This window comes from Leopardus geoffroyi, chromosome B4, assembly GCF_018350155.1.
Source record: "Leopardus geoffroyi isolate Oge1 chromosome B4, O.geoffroyi_Oge1_pat1.0, whole genome shotgun sequence".
NCBI lineage: Eukaryota > Metazoa > Chordata > Mammalia > Carnivora > Felidae > Leopardus > Leopardus geoffroyi.
In genome coordinates, this window is record NC_059341.1 from 39,711,234 (window position 1) to 39,730,011 (window position 18,778).

General features: G+C 44.0%; 1 protein-coding gene across 6 annotated transcripts in view; it reads left to right on the forward strand.

Annotated features, from left to right (window-relative positions):
- KCNA6 (potassium voltage-gated channel subfamily A member 6) overlaps positions 1-18,778 on the forward strand; it is a 46,248-nt gene that overhangs the window by 19,352 nt on the left and 8,118 nt on the right. Inside the window, exon 2 of one of the 6 annotated variants that reach the window (XM_045462694.1) lies at positions 479-665. The exons of the other annotated variants lie outside the window; for them this stretch is intronic. The gene's annotated coding sequence lies outside the window, so the exon portion shown is untranslated. The remainder of the gene's footprint in view (positions 1-478; positions 666-18,778) is intronic. 6 annotated transcript variants of the gene reach the window in all.

Genomic DNA, 18,778 nt, shown 5'->3' on the forward strand with positions numbered 1-18,778 from the left:
TTTCACAGAGGTGGCTTACCCAAAGTGGCACAGCCGTTCAGTAGCAGGGTAGGATTTCAACCCAGGCAGTCTGGCTCGCAGTCCTTGGTCTGAATGGCTGTGCTCATATGTCCCTGTGAAAGAAAAGTACTAGACCCAGCAATCCTTAGGCCACCTTTCCTCCTAACATTAGCTGCATTATTCTGTTCTACACTAGCAATGTGCCCAGATGGCAAGGTTGCCTGGTAAGAGTTGGCTGGCTCCTTAAGTCCTCTTCATCTGCCCATTTGAGTGCCTGATGAGGTTGGGGTCTCTATGTGTGAGTGGGTGTGAGTTTGTGTGTATGTGTGTGTGTGCTTATATAATCTTTGGAATGGAACAGAGTCAGAAGAGACAGCATGAAACAAGAAAGCCTGAACAATATATTGGCAAAACAATAAAACACGGGTAATCCCTGCTATAGTTGCAGATAACATCATGGTTTCCTCTTTATCTTAAGGTTTGCAGGCTCTTTGCCTGGGAAATTTGTCATTTCGTCATTGGACTGTCACCTCAGTGCAGCAGGGACGAGATTGGATGTGACTGTCTAGCACAACTCCATCCCAGAAGCACATGTTCGCACATACTATCTGAAGGGCACTTCCCCTCTCCGAGCTGCTATGCCTGCACTGTAAGAGCATCGCTGGGTATGATTTTTCATTCTGTAGGGAAGGAGATAGTTGACAGACTCATCTCTGGAATGACGTGTCCATGCTGCTTTTATTGCTTGCCCATCGTAGAGATTGCCAGGCCTCCTTGGGATTCTGACTGAGTAGATCTGGGAGAAGCTGGGAGTCTGCCTTTATAAAACATGTGCTCCAAGAAATTACCTTCAGGAAGTTTGGGAAATCTTAGGTAGTGGGGCTCAAACTTCACAGGACATCAGAACCCCAGAGAAGATTTTATTAAAAAAAGTACCACTGGGGCGCCTGGGTGGCTCAGTCGGTTAAGCATCCGACTTCGGCTCAGGTCATGATCTCGCGGTCCGTGAGTTCGAGCCCCGCGTCAGGCTCTGTGCTGACAGCTCAGAGCCTGGAGTCTGTTTCAGATTCTGTGTCTCCCTCTCTCTGACCCTCCCCTGTTCATGCTCTGTCTCTCCCTGTCTCAAAAATAAATTAAAAAAAAAAAAAAGTACCACTTCCTGGGGGTGCCTGGGTGGCTCAGTCAGTTAAGCGTCAGACTCTTGGTTTCCACTCAAATCATGGATCTCACAGTTCGTGAGTTTGAGTCAGGCTCTGTGCTGACAGTGTGGAGCCTGCTCAGGACTCTCTCTCTCTCTCTCTCTTCCTTTACCCCACCCCTGCTCATTCTCTCTCTCTCTCTTTCAAAATAAATAAACTTAAAAAAATACCACTTCCAGTCCCCTGTGCTGTCTTGCCCCTCCCCACCCCCAGTTTGAATAATTGATCTAGGATGGGGTCCTGGTGCAACATTTTTGAAAAATGATTATTATTTTTGAGAGAGCGAGAGAGCACGCACACATACAAGCGGGGGAGGGACAGAGAGACAGAGGGAGACAGAATCTGAAGCAGGCTCTAGGCTCCCAGCTGACAGCAGTGAGCCCTTGCAGGGCTCAAACTCACGAACCATGAGATCATGACTCAAGCCAAAGTTGGACACTCAACCAACTGAGCCACCCAGGTGCCCCTAAGTGCAGCATTTTTAAAAAGCTTCTCAAAAGACTGTAGTGTGTATCTGGAGTTGGGAACTGCTAGTTTAAAAAATTCTGGCAAGAATAATTTTACACCTTTCCATTGAAGTGCACTTCATACTTTACAGATGGCTTTCACAAGTGAGCAGCATAACAATGCACTACAGTCAGTAGGGCAGGCATTTGTATGCCTGTCCTTGGCCCGGAGACGGTGACTGAGTTGCCCAAGTGTGCACAGCTTCTCCCTCAGTCAGCAGCAGCTGTTCTCTGCCCAGCCCAGGCCAGTCCTGCCAGACCCTCCAGGAGGGGGCAGCTTCCCCTCTCCTGAAGATCTTCCAGGACCAAGTTTTCTTAGCTTCCATCAGCCTTCTCACCTAGTGTGGATGCTGGGGAGGCTCTTTCTGTTCATTCTCACCCACATCCCTTCTACTGCAGCCGCTCTTCCTTTTCACAAAGCCTCCATGTGAAATGTACAGCTACGTTTTCTTCCCCTCCCAAGCTTCGTCCCGCTAAAGCGTTGGATAATGGCTCTGAGAAACAGAAGCCTGGGGACCTGGACAGTGCATGTCACCCACAGCAGTCTGACCTCAGCGTCCCATGTAGCTGGCAGGTTCTGGGAAGCCACATCCACAATCAGCTGCCTCGGGGATGCATTCCCTTCTCCCCAGATGGCACCTGCCATCCTGAGTTCTCGCATTCACCCCCAAAGCTTCTCTACCCTGCACCTACCCACCCTTCCATCCCCCACCCCAACAGCCTTAAAGCCCACCTGAGTCCTTCCTGTGAGGCTGCTCTGAGGGCCAGAGGCCCTTGCAGTGGTGAGTCCCCACTCTGGACATCTGGCTGATCGGAGCTCAAGGTAGAGCAGGGAGAGAAAACATAGCCAGGTAACTGCCCCTCCACTGTCCTCCACCCAGCAACCAACTATTGGCTCAAACTCTCCGGACTCAAACCAAAGACTCTGGCTGCCCTTTACTCTTCCTCCTCTTGTTCAAACCTTTTCCCTCGCACAGGCTGTGTCCTGGAGCGGCTCCCAGCGACTGCAGGCTCTCTGTGTCAGGATCCTGCAGCCTCAGTACCAGGGATGCTGGCTGCGGGGGCGGGGAGAAGGCGGGGTTTTGTCTTAACAGCAATGCGGGTGTAAATGCCCTGCCTAGTTCCCTTTGCCTAACCTATTCAGCAGCCTTGTGACTGAGGTGAAGCCTCCGCCCCTCAGATTCCTGCAGCAATCTTGTGTTTCCCTCTGTCAGGGCCTGCCCACTGCTGGTTGTTAGCTGATTTAAGGGGTTGGTGTGGAAGGTCAATCGATGTCCTCAATGACATTTGATCCCCTAGGACTGATTTTCAGGAAAGGCACATTCTCTGCTAACAGGGCTGGCCCCCTCCTCTTAGACAACAGCCCTATATGGATTTTCTGCCCCATCAGAGGATTTGGAAGAAAGGGAGAGGACATGGGATGAACAAGTTTTCCTTTTTCAAACCAAGGGAAGCAGTGGTGAAGTTTCCCATGGTTGGGAACGACTGGCTTGGTGAATCATTACTGTTCTGGTTGGACATCATCAGATCGAATGGTTATGAGAAGGTTGAAGAGTCCTTTACAGTTGCCCCTTTATCTGCCCCATTGTCACCCACAAGGCTGAGGCTCCAACAGCTAAGTCAGTATTCTTGGACCCTTGACACGGCGGATTGGAGGAGGTTTGGATCTGAACCAACCTTATCCTCATTCCTAGAAACTGTCAGTAAAGGGAGATCAGTCTAGGCTAGCTTCTCTATGGAAGAGATGGAAAACCTCCAACCATGGGAACTGGAAGGGGTCTGATCTATTATATAAATTGACTTTCTTATTTTATAAATGAAAAAAAAAAAAAAAAGAGAGAGAAATCATGTGATTGAGCCAAGGCTACAGGGCTGTTATGGCTGTTATGGCTACTTCATTCCAGAGCTGTCTTTTTAAAAAATGTTTATATATTTTTGAGAGAGAGAGTGTGAACAGGGAAGGGACAGAGAGAGAGGGAGACACAGAATCCAAAGCATGCTCCAGGCTCTGAGCTGTGAGCATGGAGACCGACGTGGGGGCTTGAACCCATGAACTGCAAGATGGTACCTGAGCTGAAGTCAGAAGCTTAACCGATTGAGCCATCCGGGCGCCCCCACAGAGCTGGTTTGAAGTCCAAAGTGTTAACTCACTGACTCTCTTGACTAGGGGATACCTCTACAACTAATCCCCTATGAAAGCTTATGTTCCACTGACACTTTGAAGAAATCCTAGTAGTTAAGCCCTGCATGGGGGCTTTGTGGGGAGCCCCCAGACTTTGGCATCGAACTGACCTAGGTTCAAATCCTGACTTCCACTCACTAGCATCAGGACTATGGCACATTTCCTACTCTCTTGAGGCCGGTATTCTTCAACTGCAAAATAGGAATCATTATATTTATTTCAGAGAAATATTGTGAGGGTTTTCTAAAGTGGATAACATGTGCTTAGCACATAATCATTGTTCAGTAAGAGAAAGATGGCTTCTTGGCCAAAATACAGACTTCTTCCCTTCTTCTCTGTGCTCTAATTCTGAAGCTGATTTTCAGAATTATTTAGTGCTTGCATGCTTGTAGTTGGGAGAACAGAGGGCTTCCTTTTGCCTTTTCTCCAGACTCCAAGGGGGGGTGGCCCTGCACAGAGCCTGGGTATCCATCTGCTAGGCTCTGCTCATGCCTCTCAGGCCCAAGGCAACTCAGATGTAGAGAGAGATGTGGTGGACTCTGGTGATTTGAAGAAACTCTGTTACCTTTTTTCTAGGCTTATGAAATCCATTCATCCTGTGATCTAATCTTTATTAAAGTTCTACTCTACAACCCCCTCCCCTACCCCAGGCTATCAGGTGGCCCACTGAGTTAGAGAACGTGAAGAGTACATGGGTCACACTGGTAGAAAGAGACTCTTCAGGCCTGGTCATTTCTGAGGTCATGGGCATTGGCCTGTTGACCCCTGAGACCATGTGCTTTTTGAAACTTTTTTGAGAGTGGCTAGGGAGAACACTGGTTTGTACCTCCTGACAGGTCTGTCTTGTGACCTCACAGAATTAACCTTTGCTGGACCTATAATGAGAAAGATGTTTTTTCCTCGGTGTGTCCTTTATACCTTAAATTATCACATCCAAGCTTGCCTCTTGGTCATTCACCTTTTCCCAAAACAGATTCCCATGGAATGTCCATTCTCCAGGGCCAGAGAGGGGCCCGCCTCTCTCCACCTCCTCTTGGATTCTTATCTCTCTCAACCCTAAACCTCCTTCAGAGATCATCCAGCTCAGATCCAGCTTCCTTCATGAAGCCTTCAGATGATCTAGCCCGCTCATTTTGCACTGTGTGAAGGTTACCTTGTATTGATATGTATGTTTTCAGACTCTAATCCTTTAAGTTTGTTTATTTTGAGAGGGAGAGAGAGAGTGAATCCCAAGCAGGCTCTGTGCACTATCAGCACAGTGCCCAATGTGGGCTTGAACTCACGAACCATGAGATCATGACCTGTGCCAAAATCAAGAGTTGGATGCTTAAGTGACTGAGCCACCCAGGTTCCCCCAGACTCTAATCTTTTCTACAGATACACACAGCACCAGTTCTTTACCTCAAAGTGTTGACAGCCTAGTTAAAAGATACACATCTTAAGTCCAGTTAGACCAAAGGCAGAAGCCCTCTCTCATCTTTTCACTCCTGAGAAGGAGGAAGCTATCAGGAAGCTATTGGCTGCATCTAACCATAGGATTTTTTTTAAGTTTATTTATTTATTTTGAGAGAGAGAGAAAGCATGAAAACAGGTGAGGAGCAAAAAGAGAGGGAGAGAGATAATCTCAAGTAGGCACTGCACTGTCAGCACAGAGCCCAACACAGGGCTTGAACTCACAAACCATGAGATGGTGACCCGAGCCGACATGAACATTTGGATGTTTAACTGGTTTAGCCACCCAGGAGCCCCTAACCATAGGATAAAAAAAAAAAAAAAAAAAAAAAAAAAAAAAAAAAAAAAAAAAGAACACGATACCAAAAGATCATTTACTATTTTTTATAACTTGGAGTCTTGAGGAGGGACAGCTCCAAGATTGGTAAGTCAGTTCATTATTTCTATGTAACTAACCACTTCAAAACTTAGGGGTTTGAAACAACAACAATTATTTCTTAGCTCCCAGTTCAGCAGGTTAGCAGTTTAGGCTGGGCTCAGCCTGGCAACTCTTCTGGTCTTGCCTGACAGATGCTTCCTTATGCCTCAGTGGCCAGCTCTGGGTTGATCAGGTGGTACTGCCTCTGGGGGTCGGCTGGCTATTGGCCAGGGACCTTTAGCTTCTGCCAGTGGCTTCCTCATCCCTCTGGAAGGTGGCCTTGGCTCTTTCTTATAGTGGATTCAGGGGCCCAAAAGCAAGCAGATGTTGTTGCAGATTTTGAGCCTAGAGTTCTGTCTTGTCCAGCAGGAGAGCAGCTGCAGAATTGAATATGAGAGAAGCTAATGTCTGGAGGAGAAAAGAGCCCTGAGTAAGGGTCCTTGCTCTGTAGTTTTTAGGATCAGAAGGTTTACATTCATGATGGATATGCAGAAAGAGACAATAAAACAGTGATCATTAACTCATGTGTGTGAGAGAAAGGGGGTTTTGAAGGTGTGTGTATTAGGGGTTAGGGTCAATACAAATCAAAGCCCCAGTGCCAAGCAGATGGCTGTTTACTGCAGGCATTAGGCATCGTGTCTGTTTATCTTAACTTTTCTAGGGGCTAAGATAGATAGAGCACACTACGTCAGGGTTAATAAGCCATTTTTCTTGCTAATTAGCTCTGGACATTTTCTCCCTGCTGTGGGGGCTTTCCACTTCTACCTGTTCTCAGACGCTTTTGTCCTGTGGAAGTGGCTTTCTGCTCTACCCTTTGTTCTATGCTGGGGGTGTTTTTGCCCTGTGGCTGCTTCCCACCCTAAGCCTTGTTAACCCATTGATGCAAGCTCAGGGAATTCTTAGACTTATTCCCCACAAGAAATGTCAATGCCACTTGAGGCAGAGTGAAAATGAGTACAGTCACTTCTGCTGCCTGATACTGGCTAACCTGATTCACTAGGCCAGTACAACTCAAGTAATGGGCAATTACCAAAAGATTCTGCCTTTTGGTGGAAGAACTTTGAAGTCATATTGTAAAGGGCAACATGGAGAGTTTGAACCATTTTTGAAGTCAGCCTGCCATAGCTGTGTTGGGGCTCAGGGGATTCTTTTCTCTGAGACTTGCTTGGCTTCCCTCTCATTTTCACAAATGACAGCACTGTGCCCTCACACCGCAACATCCAAGGGAAGGAAAAGACAAACCTTTCTAAGAATGAGGAAACCTTCCTCAGGTGTCTCCCACCAACCTCTCTTAAGCCACACTTAGGACACAAGCCCATCATATCCAATTTCATCAGAAGCGGGTAGAATTACTGTTCAACATAGCGCTGGGGAGGGCCTCAACTTCTTTGAGGTGGTTGGTTTCTAGAAACCTGAACAAAACTGGAGTTGAGAGAAAAGAAGTAGGGGTGGGGGGTGGCAGCTGGGCCAAGAATCAGTAGGGAGTGGAGGAATCACCTTACACAATATCGTGTACCCATTCATTCTTTTCTTTTTTTTTTTTAATTTTTTTCCAGTGTTTATTTATTTTTGAGAGACACAGAGTGTGAGTGGGGGAGGGGCAGAGAGAGAGAGAGAGAGAGACATAGAATCCTAAGCAGGCTCCAGGCTCTGAGCTGTCAGCACAGAGCCCAATGCAGGGCTCAGACCCACAAACTATGAGATCATGACCTGAGCCGAAGTCAGATGCTTAACCGACTGAGCCACCCAGGCTCCCCCCGCCCCTCTCCACCCTGTTCGTTATTTTCTAATAAACCTTTATATTAAGCTTGCTCGTGTCAGGCCCTAGAGAATCAAAGGTGAGCAGAACATTAATGTTCTTAGGGAGCTGATTATAAGAGATAGCAGACACGAGTAAGCAACCTACTATAATACAGTGTTGGTGAGTGGCAGACACTAGGGGGTAGGCATTCAGGCTTACGTGAGGGCCCAGATCTTGCCCTGCTGTCCTTCACTGATCACTACTGTGTTCCGACTGGGGGGCTGAAGTGCAAAGACAAATGCAGGAATAAAGGTACAATTTTATTATTATCCAAGGTAGCACCCAGTTACCTGCAACTAAACTGCCAAATTGAAACCCAGCTGAGATTGCAGACAAATGATGTTGGGGCGGGGGGTCTTTATTCCTACCTACCTTGGAACCAGAATCCGTGGCCAGCTGTCTTGGGAGTGGCTTGCAGGACAGTGGGAGAGAGCAAGACTCCAAGGTGGCTGTAGCCCACTTTCCCAGCTGGTTTCAGGAAGGTCACATGAGCTCTGACCCAAGGAGTCAGGAACTGTAAGGTGGGCTGCTTATGAGGACTAATTTAAGGCACAGCAACTGTGTTGGGCTCTACAGCAACAAATGGTTGGGCTCTACCATTGGGATTAGGAATTTAGCCTTCATTGGAGGCCATGTGGGGAAAACTACAAAATTGCTACAGTAGATTCATGTAGCAGGTGCTCTGGATAAGGGAGGAAGGGTAACGAATTCTTCCTGGGAAAGGTGTCCAGGAAGTGGACATGTCAGCCAGCCTTGTAAGAGGAGTCGGAGTTTTCAGGATCAAAGAGAACATTCTCAATAGAAGGAATGATGTGAACAGAGGCACAGACCCTGAGAAAGGGATGATGTGTTCAAGGAACTGCGAGCTTGGGACACATGGCATAAGAGTGCACAGGCAAAGCTTGAAAATAGGTCAGACTCAGACTGACTGTGAAGAGCCATGATGCTGCTAGAAATTGGATTCATTCTAAAGGCAATGAAGGGGAGAACGTAAGAGTTTTAAAACAGAGGTACGACAGGCTCAGGTCCCATTTTGGAGGGATCTCTTTGGCTGAAGTGGGGCAGTAGTGGGAAAGAGACTAGGGGTGGTGACCCAGGTCCACTCTAGGCAGGACAGCTTGACAGATACAAAATAAAAAGCAGTAGGACTTTTTGGCCAGTTTCATTGCTGTTTTTATTTATTTATTTATTTTTTTTTAAATTTTTTTTTTCAACGTTTATTTATTTTTGGGACAGAGAGAGACAGAGCATGAACGGGGGAGGGGCAGAGAGAGAGGGAGACACAGAATCGGAAACAGGCTCCAGGCTCTGAGCCATCAGCCCAGAGCCCGACGCGGGGCTCGAACCCACGGACCGCGAGATCGTGACCTGGCTGAAGTCGGACGCTTAACCGACTGCGCCACCCAGGCGCCCCCTCATTGCTGTTTTTAAATCCTCTGTCTGTGGGTGGGGTGAGTGTGAGGGGGCAAACCTCTTTCAAGGCACAGCCTTCTATGTGCTACAGTGGAAGGCTCCTATAGGAATCCAGGTAGAAGCAATTATAGTCACGTACTGAGCATGTGCCAGGAGCTCGTGGATGGACGGGCTGAGTCTGGGTTCTGCAATTCAGAGGTGGATTTGAAAAGAGCCTTTGTATTTGGCATTTTGCTGCACCAGGCTCCAGAAAATTGTCCTCTGAGGGTTTCTCACTAGTGGAAAATGCACACACACATTGGGAAAGCAAGGAGCAGAAGTGGAATGGGCATGGTTGTCATCATCTCTCTGACCTCAGGGGACAATGTCACAAATTCCATCTCTTCGGGCCATGCTGGTCTCCCCTTGACCCTCTCCAGGAGCCTGAGAAGCTCCCCCTCAGCCTGCTGGGAGGCGGTGGTAAGGAACAGCATCTCTTTTGTTCCTGGAGCTTCCATCGTAAAATACTTAGGGCTGCCAGGAAATAGTCAAGGGGAGATGTTTGACAAACAGGCGTTCCTCACTTTTCAGAGTCACTTGGACCTTCATTATCACATTCATTTGGGCTGCACTTGAAAAGCCATCAGAGGTCCAGGATGCTGCCCTCACTGTCTGCCCTCCAAGGAGGGCACCTACATTATTCATTGGCAGCCTGCCTGCATGAATGGCACAATGCTACTGCTTTCCTGGGCAGCAAAAGTGGGAGCAGGGGCTCCTATGGAAGCCTGGAGGGACAGAGGCCACCAGGAAAAGAGTTTTGGTTTGTTTCTAGATCAACCTATTTGTCAAAAACATTGATAATTCTATAATCTTAAAGTCTGAATCAAGGACTCCGTGCGTGGCTTCAGGAATTCCTTACTTGAAGCCATGGACATGTTCCTCATCATATTTTAGTGTCAATTTATCTAAGCTCTGACATCTTTCTCTTGCAAAAAGAGCCACAGAGACACCTGGATATAGTAGATACTTGCTATTTTTGTTCATGTGTTTGTTTGGGGTCTTATCTGTTTGCTGTTGACCTGCTGCCTGACTTTGCACAGAGGACATCACCTCTCTGCTGTACCTCAGTTTCTTGAGAGGTATATTTCACAGAGCTACTATGAAAGTAACAAAAACAGGATGAATTGCACATAAAATGTCATGTCACAGGTAAATATGCAGGAGCCTTTTTATTTATTTTTATGTATTTGTAGAAAACTGAAGTGATTTGTTAGATATCTAGTGATTCCTCTGTCTCAGGTCTGCCTTTATACGTAGAGCATGTCCAGCCTACATGGTTTTAGGCAGTGTCCATAAACAGTGGAAAATTTGCAGTTGTTTGGTTAATTTCAATAATGGAACTGACCTTGATTAACTTGACAGTACTCAAGTGAGCCAAAAACTTGCTTTCAGATCATAAGCCTTGCTTGGAAATTAGAGAAGACTGTAGTGAGGGCTTTCTGCATGCGCTATAAACTGAGGCTCTGTTCCGGCACTTTTTATATGCTTGGCTTCAAATCAGAGTGGGAAGTTAAGCTTTCCAGTGGTTATTTACTTCAACCAGTAGTGAACCTAAGCCCACTGGAAGAATTCTCTCTGTGGTGTGAAATCAGAATTGAGAATTCTAAGTCTAGATTGGAAGGTAGTATGGTGCAGTGGCAGAACATGGGCTTGGTGTCTTGGTATACTGGTTCCATGAGCCTAACTGTGCAATTTGGGGTGAATTATTTAACCTCATGGAAGCTGAGTTTCTTCATCTCTGAAATAGAGAAAATAATGTCTATCTCAAAGGATGGGTGGGTTTATTCATGAGATACCATATTTATTTTATTTTATTTTTAAAATTTTTGAAATATTTATTTATTTTTGAGAGAGAGACAGAGCTTGAGCGGGGGAGGGGCAGAGAGAGGGAGACACAGAATCTGAAGCAGGCTCCAGGCTCCGAGCTGTCAGCACAGAGCCCGATGCAGGGCTTGAACTCATGAGCTGTGAGATCATGACCTGAGCCAAAGTCGGATGCCTAACCGACTGAGCCACTCAGGCACCTCGAGATACCATATTGAAAATGTCCTGGGGTGCTGGGGTGGCTCAGTGGGTTAAGCATACAACTTCGGCTCAGGTCATGATCTCACTGTTTGTGAATTTGAGCCCCGCGTCGGGCTCTGTGTTAACAGCTCAGAGCCTGGAGCCTGCTCTGGATTTGTGTCTCCCTCTTTCTCTGCCTCTCTCTCTCTCAAAATAAATAAATAAATAAATAAATAAATAAATAAATAAATAAGCAAACATAAAAAAAAAATTAAAATGTCCTGAACACACTTAGTGATGAATGTAAAATGTAGCTATTACTATAATTAGGCCATAGAGCTTAGGTGTTGGTAGTTCTACAATTAATTGGGTTCAGTTAGCATTTTTTTGGTTATAAGAGACTGGAAATCTGGCTCAAATCTTCTTAATCGAAAAAGAAAATTTTATTAACTCTTATAACGTCAGCTAGAATTGGGCTTCAGTTGGCAAAACTACTGTAAAGCAGGGTGAAACATGGAAAGGTGTAGGAGTTAAACGACTCCTCAGTAAGGCCACCAAATTTAGCAAATAAAAATGCCCATGCCTAGATAAATTTGATAAAACCCCCAACAGCTTAATTTATTGAAAAATGCTGAACATAGGGCATTTAGGGGGAGAAAAGCCAATAGAGGAAGCAGGACAAAAATCATTAAATACGGGACATATCCTGTATATACAGGATGCCTGGCAACTCTTCTCCTTAGGGTATTTATACCAATGAAATTCTACTCAGACCTGTAAGCAGTGTTTATAACTAGTGCCAGTACATTCAATTAATTTCATTCTCATATCAGTCGAATTAGCCAGTGCCTTTGCTGGGAAAATTCACAATAATTCTAGGGTCCATACTATGTTACTTGAAAATGATAAAATTCTTCTGAAGGATTTTGTTTTAAAAAATAATAATATTGAGTTTTAGTTTCCATATGATCCAGGAGGTAAATTTTTGTTCATCTCTCTCACTCTAATTTTTCTGTCCATGTTTGGTTTCGGATGGCAGTAAGATGGCTAGTAACTCCAGGCACATATCCTCCTGGGTTTCAGTCTAGTAGAAAGAGTATTTCTTTCAGCCTGACAAAATCCATGATCTGATTTTCACTGATCGGAATTCTACCTCCTTATCTTATTGGGGTGAATTATTAGGTCAGGGGACTGGCATGCTCTGATTGGACTTATTTGGGTCATATGCACACCCTTGGAGCCATGGTTGGAGTTACCCAAAGCATGTGGACTGAGCATGAGGTCTGGAGATTGTTTGTCTGAAGGAAAAGTGGTACTCTGTAACAAGAAGAAGGGATAAAATGGATGCTGGGTAGTGAAAAAAAAATCACTCCCCCCACCCCAAACAAAAGGAACCAAAATAGCAAATGTCTACCACATCCAAGTGTTTCTGTGGCTCTATTACATGATAAAGATGTCATAATTGAGGTAAATTGACACTGAAATATGATAAGGAATGTGTCCATGACTTTAGGTAAGGAATTCCTGAATCCACACATAAATTCCTTGCTTCAAATTGTCAGATTATGGAGTTATCAATGCTTTTGCATACTTCTCTTTTACTTATTTTTCCCTTTTAAAAAAATTTTTAATGTTTATTTAGTTTTGAGAGAGAGAGCGAGAGAGAGAGAGAGAGAGAGAGAGAGAGCATGAGGGGGGAGGGGGCAGAGAGAGAGGGAGACACAGAACCTGAAGCAGCTCCAGGCTCTGAGCTGTCAGCACAGAGCCTGACCTGAGGCTCAAACTCAGGAACCGTGAGATCCTGACACTGTTCTGAAGTCAGATGCTTAACCAACTGAGCCACCCAGACACCCCTGCATACTTCTTTTTAAAAAGTTACGAGTACATGGGGTACCTGAGTAATTCAGTCGGTTAGGCATCTGACTCTCCATATCAGCTCAGGGTCTTGATCTTAGGGTCGTGAGTTCAGGCCCTGTGTTGGGCTGTGCTGGGTGTGAAAGGTTACAAATACTTTTTTCAAAATTGTAATAGAATTATTGTTTTATTCTGATTATTAAGATAATACATGCATAAAGGGATGTAGAGCAAAGTAAAAATCACCAGTAATCCCACAATCCAGAGATAACTCCTGTCAATATTCTGGTATAATTATTCCAGATGTTTTTACCTATGTGTGTGAGGGATGGTGTCTTGTTAAAATTAGTAAAAAATAAAATCAAACTTAAAATTACTTTATTCCCTTTTAATTTTTTTAATGTTTATTTATTTTTGAGAGAGAGAGAGAGAGAGAAAGAGAGAGAGCCAGCAGAGGGGGGGGGGCAGAGAGAGAGAGGGAGACACAGAATCCGAAGCAGCCTCCAGGCTGTCAACACAGAGCCCAAGGCGAGATCATGACCTGAGCCGAAGTCGCATGCTTAACAGACTGAGCCACCGAGGAGCCCCTATTACCCTTTTAAATTTAACAATACATTGTGGACATCTTTTCATACTAATAAATATAGATTTTAAAAATGACAACTTTAAAACTGCATATATTTGAACAAAAGTACCAGGACTATTCAACCGCTCTTACATTAATTCCATTTTTTATGATTATAAGCAATACACTGGTGAAATATCCTTACTTGTACATGTATATTTATCTAATGATTTGAGAAAGACAGAGACAGGATGAGTAGGGGAGGGGCAGAGAGAGAGAGAAAATCCTAAGCAGGCTCCGCACTGTCAGTGCAGAGCCCAACGTGGGGCCTGAACTCATGAACTGTGAGATCATGACCTGAGCTGAAACTAAGTGTCGGACGCTTAACCAACTAGGTCATCCAGGTGCCCCTGAATTTTTTTAATGTTTATTTATTTTTGTAATAATTTTGATACAGAGCACAAGCAGGGGAGAGGCAGAGAGAGAGGGAGACAAAGAATCCCAAGCAGGCTCTGAGATGTCAATGTAGAGCCCAATGTGGGGCTCGAACCCACAAACTGTGAGATCATGAACTGAGCCGAAGTCGGAAGCTTAACCAACTAAGTCACCCAGGCGTCTCCATATGAATTATTAAAATGCCAGCCAGAAGATCATGCCTGTGCTGGGTAAGGTTGCCAGATAAAACACAGGGTATTCAATTAATTTGAATTCTAGAGAAACAGTGGATAATTTTTTATATAAGAATGTCCCAAATGGGTAAGCTGGTGTTTGTTTTTGGTTTTGGTTTTGGTTTGCTTATTTCTTTTTTAGCTTAAAAAGAAAAAAATCAAAGAGGAAAAAGAAAAGAAGAATGTCCCAAATATTGAAAAATCATCTGAAATTCAAATTTAACTTTTGATCCTATATTTTTACTTGCTCAATCTGACAACTCTAAAACTGGGTATAAATCTCTGTTCACAAATCCAGCAGGGGCTCTGCAGCTCCATGAGCAGGCAGGGAACCCTGTGCCACAGGTCTGGACACCTTGATGTGCTTAGCAGTCATTCCCTTCAAGGTCTGGCCACCTCCCAGGATACAACCATCTAGTAGGATGTGAATCATTGCTCTTTTCTTATTGTTGACCTCTGACCCCCCCCCCCCCCCCCCCCCCCCCATGTAACGCAGGAATCTCTGCTTCCCATATTGAATTAGCTGCTAGGGCTGCTGTAATGACATATCACATGCTGGGTGGCTTAAACAACAGAAATGCATTTTCTTACACTTCTGGAGAGTAGAAGTCCATGATCAAGTGCCAGCAAGTTTGTTTTATGGTGAGATCTCTCTCCTGGTTTGCAAACTACTGCCTTCACACTGTGCTCTCATATGACCGACCCTCTGTTCACAAAGAGAGGGGGGGCGGGGGAGTCAGAGTCTATTCCTCTTTCTAGGACACCAATCCTACAGGACCTGGGTCCCACCCCTATGACCTCATTTAAATTTACATTAATTACTTCCTTGGGAGGCTCTGTCTCCACATACAGCTAGCTACACCAGGCATTAGGGCTTTAGCATATGGGTGCTGGGAGGACACAGATATTCAGTCCATAACACATATCCTTCAAGGTGTCCTCCTCTTATTACTGCTTTCAAAGACTCTCGAGCAATTCAGACTTTTGACAAACAAAATAAGCAACCTCTGCTTATGAACCAAAGAGCAAAATTTGTCATATGAACTCAAAGGATTAAGGAAGAACTCTATTAAAATATTTGTAGCCTTGATAAATTGAATATTTATTTATCAAAGCAGTGTATCTTCTACATAATGTTTTTTGGGGGCACACAAAAGCCATTTTGTGGAAACATAAAATATGCACCATACCACCATATCTCTATCTATCTATCTATCTATCAGCTATCAGCTAACTATCTACCATCTATCTCTCTCTCTATATACTGGAAGTATATTAATAAAGCAACGGTCATAGCTACCAGCTACGAGTGAATGTGCCTTATACGAATATTATCTTAAATCCTCACAGTGTGAGGCAACTTGAGTTATTGTTTTCATTTATTAGATGAGGCCACCGAATAAGTAACTGGGCTAAGACTGTCGCACTCCGAGAACAATGTTTTTTTGTTTTTTTTTTCTATGTAGAAGGGTTGTGTGTGATTTTAAGCATCTCTTTTATAGTTTTCTGTGGGCCCTTCTTGCTGGAGCAAGGTGAAAGAGAGCATATTTTTTTAGGATAAGAAAAAATTATTTCCATCTTGAAAAATGATAAGGGGTGGTTATAGAAATTAAGAGAGAAACTGAAGAAATCATTAGATCTGTATGAGAGTGTTTACGGCACTCAACCAACTGTGAATGTTCTAGCTGGGCTGTCGATTTGATGGGTATTAAATGGTATCTTGTTGAATCAGTATTTTTTTGGCAATTATAAGGTACACACGTTCTCTTAAAGGTACTGGTGAACACTAAAACCACGAGTGTCTTGACAGTTTCACTGTGGTTGTCTGAAGCATAAAATACAGCCCTAAACTTGTTGCATGCCTCTTCTCTACCTTTCTGGGAATATACAGGGCTTTGGTGATACACCCCAGAGGAGCAAAAAAATTTTAGCAAGCTCAAGGTTTCAAGAAATGCCAAACTCCACATCACTCAGAGAAGTGACAGAGTGCTTGGGGAAGAGCTGTTGAGTCTAACTCTGTAAACAGCAAATGTAGAGAAAAGGTTGAGATAGTCAGCGGTTCACACTGGGCCCAGCAAGCAGCAAGATTGTCCAGATTCTGGTCCCAGCCTTCCCCTGCTGATGTGACATGGCCAAGCTTTGGGGAAGTCAGTCCATTTGGAGAGTGACCCTTAGTAGCTACCATTTCCAGAGACTGATTTTGGGGGCAAAGGAGGGGATTTTTAAAAAAAAAAAACACCTGCATGGGGAATTCTTTTTTTTTTAATGTTTATTTATTTTTGAGAGAGAGAAGGAGAGAGAATGTGCGTGCGCAACTGTGTGCACACAAGTTGGGGAGGGGCAAAGAGAGAGAGAGAGGGAGACACAGAATTTGAAGCAGACTCTTCACTATCAGCACAGAGCCCAACATGGGGCTCGAACCCACAAACTGTGAGATCATGACCTGAACTGAAGTCGGATGCTTAAACAACTGAGCCACCCAGGCACCTCTGCATGGGGAATTCTTGAGTTTGGTATTGTTCAATTATATTAAATTTCAGACATAAGAAATTTAGGACTCTCCATGACTATATTAGCTTGTGTCTGAAGGGAAGTTATTTTAAAGGAAGGCAGCCTGATAGTCCTACTCTCTACAAGGAACTTTAAAGAATATTTGGTTTCTCATACAATTCTAAATGAGACAAAAGAAAAAAGATTATTTTTTATTAATTTTTTAACGTTTATTTATTTTTGAGAGACAGAACATGAGTGGGGAAGGAGCAGAGAAACAGAGAGAGAGACACAGAATCTGAAGTAGGCTCCAGATTCTGAGCTGTCAGCACAGAGCCCGACATGGGGCTTGAACCCACAAAGTACGAGATCATGACATGAGCTGAAGTCAGACCCTTAACTGACTGAGCCACCCAGATGCCCTGAGAGAGGATTAATTTAAACTTGTTTTACTCAGCAAAGTGTTAAATTAGTATTGGATTATCAGATAGTCTCTATTTGCACAGGAACTGTAAACAAGTGGTGTTCAACATTGTTTAAGTTTAGACACCCCCCATGCCCTGTCTTATGCTAGATTTAGAAGTTTGTGCACTAGCTGACAAACGGTCATTCTCATGATGGCTCCGTCAGCTAGCCAATGTCCCCATCTTTCTTGCGCAGTAAAGAATGTGTAATGATTTGGCTACAGCACAAAGCATAGGTGTTAAACTTCATTGAGCTGAGACAAGATAAAAATCATCAGGGTTACCTAAAGTGCTGAATCTTTAGCTTTAATCAGATGTTTACTAGAATTCAGCCTTTTGAATCTGTATTGAATTGTGAGGGAAGATAACACATTTAAAGATCATATGTGAAGTTCTAGAAATGTATCCTGGATGATAATCTCTAAAAGGCAAGGTGTAAAGGCTTTTCTGATATGTAAGCTCTCCAGGATAGAAACCCCATAAAACAAAATCTTTGCATATGTTATGTACATACACATTTTGAAAAATTATGTGTGAAGATGGAAATTGGAAAAATAGAGAGGAGTGAGTAGCAGGCCTTCCAAAAACTAACTAACAAACAAACAAACAAACAAATAAATAAATAGCATGCAGTCTCCAAGTTCTAGAATTTTAGGACAGAGATGAGACTGATGAATAAATGTTATTCAAACCCCAGTGATACATACTGATTGTTGCAGTAGTAAAAGGTGGTGTTTCAACAGATTCAATACATTGGTATTAAGTTTCTACTATGTACTAAGCAATGTATAGTGATAAGTGAAACAGAGGATTTCTACCTTTAGTGGAGAGCCTGTGAGTGTGCGTGTGCCTGTGCCTGTGTGTGTGTGTGTGTGTGTGTGTGTGTGTGTGTGTGTTGATGGTGCAGTGGATGAAGGTACTAATCCAATATGCCTAAATATAAAACTCCAATTGTAACAAATGTTACCAAGTACAGCTATCCAGGTAGCTGTGCAATAAGAGCTTAAAATAGAGGAATTTGACTTAATGACATTGTCGCTGGTATTTGAATGATGAGCAGAAGATTAAATAGGCAAAAGTTCTAGAAACAGCATACCGGGCAGTGTTAACAGCATGTGCAAAGGTCCTGTGGAAAAAAGATGATCAGCATGAGAGACTGAGGTGGCAAGGGAAAGGGTAAGCAAGTAAGGTGGAGGGTTAAGAGCTTTATCTTTAGCCAAGGAGCAATGGGACACTGTGGAATGTTTAAAGCATGTGGTGATGGAGCGATGTGATCAGATTTGTACTTGAAAATATCAGCCTGGCCACAGTGTAATAGGCTGGATGGACTGGATGGATGGAGGGGCCCATTGCTAAACTTCTGCAATGTCCAGGTGGAAGATGGAGGTGGAAGGTGAATGCATTGGAGACCCATGAGGGAGGTAAGAGCTTTGGGACATGTGGATGGATTAGAGGCATTGGTTAGAGAGAAAGAAGTGGATGAGAGGAAGAGGATGGCTTCTAAGATTAATAATACAAAAGGGTAGGGAATCCCATAGTCGCTTCCTTTTGGTATCAATACGAAATATGATTTGGGAATGTGTGTAGGACGTAAAAGCAGTGAACATACTTAAAAACCCTTTTAATTTTTATTAAAGTAATACATGTACATGCTTTAAAAAGCCAAATGATGCTATAAGGCTTCTGAGGAAAACCAGCAAGCCCTGCCTCTCTATTTACCATG